Genomic DNA, 12282 nt, shown 5'->3' with positions numbered 1-12282 from the left:
AAAATGAATACAAAAGACAACAAATCGAAACATCAGTGAATTGATCGACTATTCCAATTATCTTATGAGCCAACAGAGTGGACAAACACCTTTCGTGCTGTTTTATGATATCATCATTCCATATGTGCCCGAGCTTTGTAAATGGAGTCAACACGCCATGCCATAGTCCTGCATTCACTTCAAGACGCATGTTGAAAAATGTGACCACTTGCCATTTTTAAAAGTTTTAGATGGTTCTTCTCCATGCTTTTGCCTTAACGCTACTCTCAAGATGGACCCAACGGTAGCAAAAGTACACACAACAATCCTCTTGGCATAGGCACTAGTTCATGATGTAAGGGAAGAGGATTGTGCAGTTCATCTTCTAACCTGCAATTTGTGGAAAGACCATCGACTTTCTTTGACGATGGTGCAATGCCATCACAAACTAACTAATATATACTACACAAATATATAATTGATTGTGTATTCGTCTAGCCCAATTATTGTTCGGAAAAATGCGAAAGATCAACAAGCAAAAGAAAAAGTCAATTCCAGGCACTACTACATCACCCTTTATTAGAATAATTATTGGAGTATATGTTTATTTTCAAATTTTTGTCGCCAATTTACTTTTAATTTATATCCTATTTTATATCAGGAGGTACATTTTCCTATTTTGTGGTTAGTTTATTTCCTAATATATACCCAAAGGCTTTCTGTTTTTTATGGAGCACAATAACGTTGTGTAATCCAAATAGCTGACCTTACTTAGTGGAATAAGACTTCTTGTTATAAATGCCGTTACTCTTGGGGTTGCTCACCGTTAAGGTTTTCTTTTATTGCTCATGAATACCAAAAGCTGTGTAATGTAGACGTCATGATTTTGATCAATAATAATTCCGCGTTTGAGTTTTTTTCTCTCTTAAATAAGTTAGGCTCTAAATTTCATTTGTCTTGTATCCATTGAGATAATTGGTTATATACAGAAATTGTATTTGTAGCATATTGAAATGCACAAATAAAATTACATCATGTGCAACATGTAAAGACTAACCACCTGTAAAAGACTTCCTAACAAGTTCAGCATATAAATTTTCTTTCGCACCTGGGTTAAAGGCTCTTTCCAAAGGAATTTATGCCCACCTCTTCCCTTGATTATATTCAGTTTGGACAGGAATTGTATGTGTATCCCTTTGATTTAAAAGACACAAGCCCCAAGCTGGAGATGGTAATGACACTTTTTGATAAATAGTTTTTCTATTTCTTAAATTAGCTTCTTATTTTATAATTGTCTGTTGGATGTGGGCCAACTTGACCTAAGCCCATCTGCTAGTTTAACCTAACCCTAATAGGATTTATTGTTAGTATCTTTATCTTATTAGAAATATTTTTTTTACATATTTATAGGGATTATAGAATCAGATTATCTGCTGTTATCTTTTTCTAGTTATTAGAGCAGATGTTGATACGATATTATCAAATCTTTGCTCTTCTATATGTATGCTCCTCTCTGTTGAATGGAAGTAAGCCTTTTCGCACTGCATATTCTCATGGTATCAAAGCGACACCACTCATGTCATATAAGGCAGTGCTAACGGGTCCTAGAGCCTTCGCCACCAATGGTCTAGAAACTCTCCAGCACAAGGAGGGGGCTTAAATGGGGATGCTGAAGGGGGTGGTGCGAGTTCTCTTGGGGATTCAGCAATTTGCACACGGACTCTCTCTCAACTTATCATCAACCATTGTCTAAATGGGAACAATTACTTGCAATGGTCCAGAAACGTGTTACTATAATATGATAAGGTACGAGGAAAGCTGTAAGGCTCTTATTCAGCTTCCCTCTTCAACTCCTTTACCAGCTGCAAAATCCTCTGCTATGGTGGCTTGAGGCAACCAAGGGGGAGATTCAAAAGGGAAGAAGTCTCTCCATTGTGATCATTGCAGCAAGAATGGTCACACATGAGAGAATTGTTGGAAAATACATGGTAAGCTAGCCCACCTGAAGCAACAGAATAAAAGTGACAATAAGGTTTCATGGCCAGTCAAACTGCTAGTGAAGGAATTGTCTAAATAATGAAGAACTTCTTGTGCTCAAGCGAATTCTAGAAAGACATGCTCAAGAAAAACCAAGTGAGAAATCTTCCCCCTTAATTACATTGGCTCATGCAGGTACAACTCTACATACTGCTTTAAGTACTGCCACTGAATGTAAGAACATTTGGGTAGTTGATTTTGGTGCTACAGATTACTTACTGGAATTCCAGGACTTATTTTTCTGAGTTCAATCCTTATTCTAAGCACACAGGTGTGCAAATGGCTTGTGATACTTATGCACAGGCTATGGGGTCCAAAAAAAATTGCTTTCTGTTGGGTGCTCAAAATAATAAAAGGAAACGATAGGAATAAATCTATAAGATCATATAGAACAAGAATCCCGTTCTATACTTCTCTCAATAGCCAGCTTAGGAGAATCTCCAAAGGGTTTGAAAGACTATTTTATTAATTTTCTGATATGCTAGCTTCTAAGTTGCTAGTCATATTTATAATGCTAAATACAATTTAAAATAATAAATAAAATCTAGATAACAATATCACTAAATAAACTCTCCTAAAATCTAAGTAGATAAAATACTGAATCTAAATAAAATTTAAAGATCTTAATGACTAAATAAAATCTGAATAAATATCTAAAAATCAAATAAAAAATGAAACCTATCTTAATTTATCTTTTGCCGCTTACTTCTTGAATAAATCTGAATTTTATCCAGGATCTTATCACTTTCAGAGTCTCATGTTAAGTAATGCGTTATATGTACCTCACATTCAATGCAGTGATGTAGTCTGCTGTCCATTAAATGCATGGCTTGTTAGTTAAATTGCATTGCTATCTTTGACAAATTTCACTGTGTTTTCAGGATCTAGCCTCAGGGAAGATGATTGGCAAAGCTAAGGAAAACAATGACTCTACTACTTTGAAGGAAATCTAAAAAATAAAGGCTGCTTAGCTCATTCTAGTTCTAGTTTCAATTCTGTTTTTGCTTCCGCTGTTATGTCTCAAGAAGACATTTTGTTACAGTATTTTTGATTAGGTCACCCCAGTTTTGATTATATGAAAGTTTTGTTTCCAAATTCCATGACTAAAGTCAATTTTCCTCGTGATATTTGTCAGTTTGCTAAACAAACTCACAACCCCTATCCTGCTTCTACTTATACTCCCTACTAAACCCTTCAATCTTGTGCATAGTGATGTGTGAGGTCCTTCTAAAATTGAAACTCACTCGAAAGCCAAGTAGTGTGTTACTTTTATTGATGATCACACCCGTCTAATGTGACTTGTTTTAAATAAAGACGAGTATGAAGTTGTTACTCTCTTTAAAAACTTTTATAATTTTGTTAAAGATAAATTTCAGACTAATATTGAAATTCTTCGTAGTGACAATGGACCTAAGCATTTGGACACATTTTAAAAACCTTTCTTGCTGAAAAAGGGCTACACATTAAACTTCTTGTGTGCATACACCATAACAAAATAGAGCAGCCGAGAGGAAAAATAGACATCTTAAAGGTAGCTAGAGCCCTTTTATTAGGCAGCAATGTACTGAATAAGTTTTGGGAAGATGCAGTCCTCATGGCTGTGTATCTTATCAACCATATCCCATCCAAAGTCCTCAAGTTCAAAACTCCTCTCCAAAGTTTTTTAGAGTCTTATCCCTACTCAAATCCCATTAATTCTCTTGTGAAAGAGTCTTTGGATGTGTAGCTTTTGTGTTTAATGATGATGAGGGTGGGAAACATTATTATCATTCTATTAAATGTGCCCGTTCTTGGGTTACTCCTCAACAAAAAAGGGTACAACTTCTATTCTCCCGTAAAAAGGAAGTTTTATGTCACTATGAGCATTAATTTGTTGAATCACTACCATTCTATCCCTAATTACCCATTCAGGAGGAGAATGATAGTAAATGATTATTTGAGAACTATAGATGATCACTTAAGCAATCAATCCACTAGCATCACTAATATCAAACCTTACACATCACTTGATCCTGTCCAAGATTATACCAGTCCTATCCAGCATAATTCTGACCTTGAAATACTTATTTCTGAAGCTGAAACTTAATTTGATCACCATGCCAGTCAAGAACAACCTTCTACTAACTCTCAAGATTCTATGTTTGACTTTCATATGCATGAAACGGGAAAATCAGCCTGAAAAAGCCCACAAATAGCAAAGGTTCTAAGGCAGAGTCATGATTCACAACCTAAGGTTAATCCTGAAGATCTTCAGTGGCCTATTGCTCTTACAAAAGGCAAGAGGAGTTGCACTCAACACCCCATTGGAAGGTATGTCTCTTACAAAAGCTTAAAACCTTTGTCACTGCTCTTGATAATGAAGAAAAACCTAGAACATTTGAAGGAGCCAGATCTGACCTGAAATGGAAATTGGCTATTGGAGAAGAATTGAGGGCCTTGGACAAAAATAAGACTTGGGAAATTGTTGATTTGTCATGTGGGAAGTCAGTTGTAGGAAGTAAATGGGATTTTACTAAGAAGTACAACTCTGATGGGAGTCAAAATAAATATAAAGCACCACTAGTTGTAAAGATTTTACCCAACCTATGGCGTTGATTATCAAGAGACATTTGCATCTGTGGCTAAATTTAATACCATTAATGTTTTGTTGTCTCTCACTGCAAATCTAGACTGGCCGTTACAAAAACTAAATGTTAAGAATGTCTTCTTAAATGGGAACTTGGAAGAGGAAGTGTACATGGAGATACCCTTAGGATTGAGAGGACCCGAGAATGCAAACAAAGTTTGTAAGCTCCCTAAATCCTTGTCTGGAATAAAGCAATCACCTAGAGCTTGGTTTGAAAATTTCACATGTGCTTTTAAGGGATTTGGTTATAATCAATGCCAAGCAGGCCATACTTTATTTGTAAAGAGGTCTGGCCCAAAACTAGCTGTACTAATCTTCTATGTAGATGTTATTGTGCTAACAGGTAATGACATTGAAGAAATTGACAAAATGAAGAAGAAACTCACTGCAGAATTCAACATTAAAGATCTTGACCACCTGAGATAATTCCTTGGATTGGAAGTAGCTCAGTCATCTAAGGGCATTAATGTCACATAGAGAAAATATAGTCTGCATCCCCTCAAAGAAGCTGGTATGTTAGGTTCTAGACCTGTAGATACTCCAATGGAGCTTAACTGCAACCTGGAAAAAAAAAACTTGATGGAAAATCAAACAATAAAGCGAGGTACCAGAAATTGGTAGGAAAACTGATTAATTTATCGCATACTTGGCCAGATATATCCTTTGCTGTTGAGGTTGTAAGTCAGTTTACAACTAATCCATAGAAGGAGCATATGGAAGCTGCCTATCATATTCTCAAATACCTCAAGACAACCCCAGGGAAGCGATTATTATTTTCTAAAGGAGACAAAAAGAGTGTAAAAATCCACACAGGTGGAAACAAGAGAACACCAGGCGTTGAAAATGAAATAGATGTAGAAGTTTACACTCATGCTGATTGGGCAGGATCCATTCACGATAGGCGCTCTACTACAGGGTATTGCACCTTTGTGTTGGGTAATCTTGTGACTTGGAGAAGCAAAAGACAACCAATTGCGTATAGGAGCTCAGCAAAATATGAATATAGGGCCTTAGCTCTTAGAATTTGTGAAGGCATATGGATTGTACAATTACCAAAAGAGCTCGGCATAGAACCACAAACTCCTATTAAAATGTGGTGTGACAGAATCACCGCCTTAAAGATTGCCAACAATCCAATTCAATATGACTGTACAAAGCATGTGGAAAAAAATTTAAGCTAAAGTCATAGATCTCTCCCACATTCTATTAGGAAAGCAAGTTGCAGATGTGATGACCAAGCCTTTTGTGTGAAACAAGTTTGATGAGCTAATAGGCGAGTTGGAAATAATCAACATCTATTGACCAGCTTGAGGGGAAGTGTTGAATGTGTGCTGACTTGACCTAGGCCCATCTGCTAGTTTAACCTAACCCTAATAAGATTTATTGTTAATATCTTTATGTTATTAGAAATATTTTTACAGATTTATAGGGATTACAGAATCAGATTATCTGCTGTTACCTTTTCTAGTTATTGGAGCAGATTTGATACGATATTATCAGATCTTTGCTCTTTTATATGTACACTCCTGTCTGTTGAATGGAAGCCTTTTCAAACTGATATTCTCATTATCTCAAGAAAGATTTTATCTCGTTATTGTGAAAATCTGGCCAACCTCATGATTCTCGTCAAAATGTAAAATTAACTAGATAGATATCAAGTAATTGACAAACATGCAAGCACCAATATAATTTTCCAAACACTCTAGAATCATACTGATTGGATCAGACCTGTGGAACTTATATCAAATAGAAGGTTCCAAGATCCCCCCAAGGAAAAGAACCTTAAAATGGCACACCTATATAAGCCGTCTCAAAGTTAATTAAATCAATGTGCAGATAACTACAGGCATGAAGTCAGTATAAATATTTGGAAGTAATGTTCATTGCTCCTCCCACTATTATCTTAAATAGTTTGTTCCATCCTCACATCTGTAGTTCTTAGTCAGCCCTTTCCACTGACTCCTATATCCATTAGCCGATTATAAGAACCAATAACAGTAATAGATTTCTGTATGATTTATGCAAAATTAACATCAACGTGAGAAAAGGGTTAAAATAGCAATGTAGAACTAAATTGAAATTAACTCATTTTGCACTCATACTGTTTGGTGGCAAATCCGTACCATCCCAAACAAAGACAATCCGTTCTTGATTTGCAGTCTCACAATAGTGAAGTATCTTAATGCACAAAAAACAAATTGAGAAGCATCTGATTATCAGAACTATATAATGGTAATAACGTAAACGGTGTTTCTCTTGTTTAGTTACCACAGAGGGGCCAGGGATGTACAAGAACATATGCGTGTTTCACAAGCAGATACAAAAATCAGAATAAGAAAAATACCTTGCATGCCAGACTGCAGCAATCTCCTTCCTTGGTTTCTCTTAACATTGGAAAGCCATAAGAATCTACACAGAATATGCAAACCTTAAATATCCAACATGAACTTAGCTTCAAAATAGCAAGCAAGGAGATGAAATTACAAGAAAACCAAAAGCTACAGATACCATGAAATCAATGACTCATCACACAAGTATTGCTTTCAGTAGTAACTAATTGCTAATTGCGCTAAAGCTAAACAAATTTATAAATACATCTAAGGGTTAATTCATAGATTATCTGGTTTCGGAAACCCATATTTAAATGATTTACAGTTACTTTCAGTTATGAAATTCATATTATTTTCACTGCAGCACTGCACCAAAATGTGTGTATTGAACAATACGTGCATGCACATCACGTGTAGTTTGGACTAAACCAGTTAAAAAATGAATCAGCTGCTCTCAAAGCATATTAAATGCCACTAGACCTTGAACGGGCTGAGAATTGACCAGCTTCTAAGCTCAGCTAAGGGCGTTTTGTCCTTATCTCTAGGGACAAAATCATCGGTGTCTTTCCCATTATGTAATGCAAAAGAGGAAAACATTTTATTGAAGACAGCATTTACGTCATCACCATGCGTTTTTTACCTACAGAATTAGAAAACATATATTGAATGCAGTACTCAATCAAAATTTGAATTCATCTTCATCGTATTTTCATTCTATAAGATAAAATTGGTGCATTTATAAGAAATCAAACCCAATAATATAAGGCTCTTTAAAAACTTGTCACAAAAATTGACTGAAAATTTTTGAAGCCTTTATACGTAAAATGTAAAAGTGTAAAATGTTTAAAAACAGATATGCATATCATTTGTATTTATAATGTTCGAGGAAATTCAATCATTCAGTCAATAATATTATAATATTACCTTCTTATATATCAAGCCAACTAATAAAGTGGTTGTAAATTCACATTCTCATTCTAGTCCTAGAAAGTAAGTATAGTTGACTTCCTTTTTTTTTTTTTAAGTGATAAGAGTAGATGACTTTCATAGTTGCTTTCTTACTTTTACTTTTGTTATTCTTTGCCCCATTTTTGTTCTTTTCCAGGTAAACTGAACCACTCCTCAACTTCCTAAAAACCTTCCCTCACAAGGGATAAGTACCTGAGTTATATCATAGAACTTGTAAGTCCTAATGCCAAACCCTGAATTAAGAAAAACCGATGAGAACTTCCTTCATATCATTGACCCTTCTCACCACAAAGTCAAACTACCTCCCTTTAGTCTCACACTATCATTATCAAACTGCATATTCATTTCAAAACCTAAATCCCTTCATGCAATCAAAACATGAACATCATGGAAAAAACCACATGAAATGGCAAACAATAGCTAAAATTGAATATTTCAAGAACTTGGAAGTCAGAGTGAGACAGAGAAAACCAGTATACAACTAATTTTGCTAAACTTTACTTAAATGTAGGTGCTCAGAAACAAATATTATTGAAGAGAAACGGTGCATAAAAATATTCAATAGTCAACAGTAGTCCAGAAAAACAAAGCAAACATGTTTCTAGAGAATCCACTATCAAATCTAGCTAGAAGAAGAAGACCGTTACCATGACATTAAAAAGCTGAACTATGTCTCCTCTTCCTACAACATTAGGAAGCTGTTGCGAGCTTTCAGCAAAAATATTAACGAGCAGCCCAGGTTTCTGACATGATTCATCAATTATTCTTGAGGTACAATAGAAATCTGCAAGAACTATTCAAGTAAGCCAATAAGCAAGGGCAGAAAGCATTTCATGCTAATAACTAACCAAAAATAACTTCCAGTTTTCCACCTGAAGTAAAGTCATAAACCAAAACCTAGCCTTTTTAAGGTAAGATCCAATAAAAGTAAGATGACCATAAAGGCACGAGCTCAGAAAAGCACAAATATGCAAAACAGTTTGTACAGCAGAGGGAGTTTCCCAGAAACCTAAAAACAACCAAGTTTAAGAACAGTTCAGCCATTTTGAACTTACCCCCACACAAAAAAAGTTTTAGTATACATTAGCATCAACCAAAACATAATCATGAAACTGGCTCAGAACATATACCTTGACAAAATCATTCATCAACTACTCTACTACCAGTAAGTGAAATGGCAGCCATAAGTCCGGCCTTTGATTCTTCATCGCCAGTCAAAATCTAAACCAACCAAACTTCAATCTCCAAATACTTTGAAAAGTAACATGAGTTTGAAAAAGATTGTGAAATCTGAATAATTATTGATCCATTTGGGATCCAAATTCATGAAATTAAAAAAAAAATTGCAAGGTATTAAAACATGACCAAAAATCTAGCCTAAGGTGATAACCATAAGGACACAACCTCAAGAAGCACAAAAAGTATAAAAGGAAAACAGTGCAGCAAAATGAATTTCCCACTTCCTAGAAATCTAAAACAACCAAGTTTAACAACAGTTGAATCACATTGAACTTCACCCACTAAAATAGAATACTTTTAGTGCATATTGATAACTGTTATCAACCAGAACATAATTAATCATGAAACTGGCTCAGAACATGCACCTTAAAGAAAAAAAATCGTCAATCTACTACCCAGCGAACTAAATGGCAGCTGTAAGTCCGGCCTTTGATTCATCATTCACCAGTCCTAAGTCTAAACCAACCAAACTTCAGTATCCAAACACTTTGTAACTTCAACATGAATTTAAAAGAAAAAAGTGAATTTTGAATGATCCTTGCTCCATTGGAGATCCAAAATTGTAACATCATATGCAATGTTTAAACAGCAGGATCCTTCAAATGGAAAGTTCACCAGTGCCCCTACTTCGCTTTGGCAAGCTAAAACTCTGCTATAATGCCCGTTTTGTTCACTGTTTGATTGATACACTTCATGGCATCTTGTATGGGAAGAAACTTGTAGTTGTCTGCAGTTTGCAATTCTCTCAGTAACTCTCTGAGCTCTTACCCTTGCCCGGCTCCTCTGAAAAGCAACCCTGCACCTCACTAAATAAAAATTCATAATTCACAAATAATTTTTATAATTAAAAATAAAAGAGGCTAAGATAAAAAATTTAGTCATTCTCTGGCTACTAATCCTTAATTCAAGTCTAACAATTTCAAAAAGGTTTCCAAAAATTTATTTATCAATAAAATAAAAAAATTATTTATGTTCTCCAATATTTTTAACATCATCACACCCTATCATTGAATCATTTGATGTACATATATTATAAAAGAAATAAAAACCTATAGAAGAGGATTCTTTTTTATATAGAAGAGAATTCCAACACACTAGTTTCAAAACCAGTGGCGAATCCAGGAGCTACTAATTTTGGGGTGGGGGGCCAATTTGAAATTCAGACATAAAGTGAGGGGGCCAAAATCTAATTTAACGTTTTTTACAAGTAAGAAATTATTTTTTTCCCAAAGGGGTATTAAATTTTTTTTTTTTTTTGGGAGGGGGGGGGGGGGAGCCCCTCTTGCCCCCACAGATTCGTCACTTCGAAGCTGCAATTTCTTTTGGGAACCAACCAAAAAGATCTAGCATTACTGTAAAACATAATAAAACAAAAATATCAAGCATCAGTAATCTTTTTTCTTGATGAAAGGAGCCAAAAGGGGGGGGGCGGGGAAATACATTCCAAACATACATTTTCACAATCAAAAGAACTGCGTCTCCCTATGGCAGCCAGAATTAAAACTTACAAGCAGTGAACAGTAAAATCTCAGTTCGTTCCAGATTTAGCTCCTGTTTAACAGCAAAAATCCGTTTTATCGAACTTATATTCAAGGTAGACTACAACTAAGTGAGGATTTGTGCTTTGGAAACCCAAGTCTGAGTGAACTAATTTTGGAGCGATACCCGCGGTAAAAAGAACAAGAAGATAGAGCCACAACAGTTCGGCTCGTAAATGGATGACATGAGAGAAGAGAACAGGAAGTAGAAAATGAAAATGGTATCACTACTTGCAACACCAACTCTTTCGCTGTTCCCCGGGCGATGGAGTAAGAGGCTAACCACCGAAATAAGGTGGCGGCAGCGGACCTCGCACAGTTAGATGTGACCGAAAGGAAACAGCACCAGCTACGACAACTCTCCACTCCCGCAAAATGCAGCCGAGGCCAGGCCAGAGCCTCATGGGCTATACATATTGTTATAAATAAAAATAACTGAGCAGTAAGTTTAAAAAATAAAAATAAAAATCCAAGTGGCCCGTTTTTGTGTATGTCTGCGGTTTTTTTTCCCAATTTTTGGTGATGTACACGTTAAAAACTATGCATTAGTTAAATATTTGACTGTACATTAACTTAATAATTTTTTATTATGAATTAAAAAATAGAGTTTGTATAGTTCTAGATTAATTTTTAAGAAATATAATTGAAAATATAAATTTAAAAAACAAGTAATAATAACTGTGAGATAATAATAATTAAGGGTTCTGGCATTAAAAAACAATAGTTAGGATATACAATTTATTTTGGCATTTATAAGAGTTTTTGAGTATTTTTAAAAAAATTATAATTTTTATTTATTATTGATTTTGACATTGAATATTTTTAAGAAAATTTATAGTTTAAATTTATAATTAATTTTGACTTGTAATAAGATATTTAAATATATTTTTATAAAATTAAATCATAATTTTTCTTTATTTTTAATTCTTCTTTTTAATTTTATTTTTCAATTTTACTTAAAAATTAATTTGTTAATCAATTGTATAAATTAATTATATCACATGACGATTATATTTGAAATCTAGCTGCACTAAAAAGTATAATCCCTTTCAATATAAGACCAAAAAATCAGGTTTTGCGAGATTTCTTCACATTCATAGTGAACAATCAAATTCTTGGCAACATGAATAAAAGACAACTATCTCTCAATGTCATAAAAATTGTTGGTTATTGAGTCGACATATATATATATATAATATTTTGCCAACTATTGACTCGATAATTTGATAAAGAATAACAATATATGTATAAAGTATAAATAAAATAATACTAGATAATCCTGCCATGCTAAGGGTGCCTACTTTCCATGAAGAGGGAGTTTTTTTATCTAACCTTATGCAGGACTGGAACAAACAAAGCTTTTGTCACTATGAGGGACACCAAAATATTTTTTAAAGGTTAAAAAAGCAAAAATATTCAAGAATTTTTTTACTAAAAGTGTGTTTGGTTCAAGGGAGTGAGTGAAGGGGAGGGAAGGGTTTTCATATTATTAGTTTTGTTGGAGCGGAGGGAGAAAGAGAGGTTTTTAATGATCTTTTATTTGGTTTATGAGAGGAGGGGAAGA

General features: G+C 34.6%; 1 long non-coding RNA gene and 2 other non-coding genes across 4 annotated transcripts; all 3 read right to left on the bottom strand.

Moving 5' to 3' along the window:
- Nucleotides 1–261: 261 nt before the first annotated feature.
- On the bottom strand, nucleotides 262–9619 carry LOC129301599 (uncharacterized). Of its 2 annotated transcripts, none has more exons than XR_008591049.1 (5): nucleotides 9546–9619; nucleotides 8589–8725; nucleotides 6987–7051; nucleotides 5029–5203; nucleotides 262–394 (listed from the first exon to the last, which is right to left on the bottom strand). It is a non-coding gene; the product is annotated as an uncharacterized LOC129301599 (long non-coding RNA). The 2 variants fall into 2 exon arrangements; XR_008591048.1 differs by having other exon boundaries at nucleotides 265–398.
- On the bottom strand, nucleotides 9054–9154 carry LOC129301601 (small nucleolar RNA snoR113). The gene has a single exon (XR_008591051.1). It is a non-coding gene; the product is annotated as a small nucleolar RNA snoR113 (small nucleolar RNA).
- LOC129301600 (small nucleolar RNA snoR113) lies at nucleotides 9528–9627 on the bottom strand. The gene has a single exon (XR_008591050.1). It is a non-coding gene; the product is annotated as a small nucleolar RNA snoR113 (small nucleolar RNA).
- Between the last annotated feature and the right edge of the window lie 2655 nt (nucleotides 9628–12282).

This window comes from Prosopis cineraria, unplaced genomic scaffold (assembly GCF_029017545.1).
Source record: "Prosopis cineraria cultivar Desert tree isolate PC_DT_omini unplaced genomic scaffold, ASM2901754v1 PC2251, whole genome shotgun sequence".
NCBI lineage: Eukaryota > Viridiplantae > Streptophyta > Magnoliopsida > Fabales > Fabaceae > Prosopis > Prosopis cineraria.
Note: the sequence above shows the minus strand (reverse complement) of the source record. Positions and strands in the feature narration are given on the sequence as shown.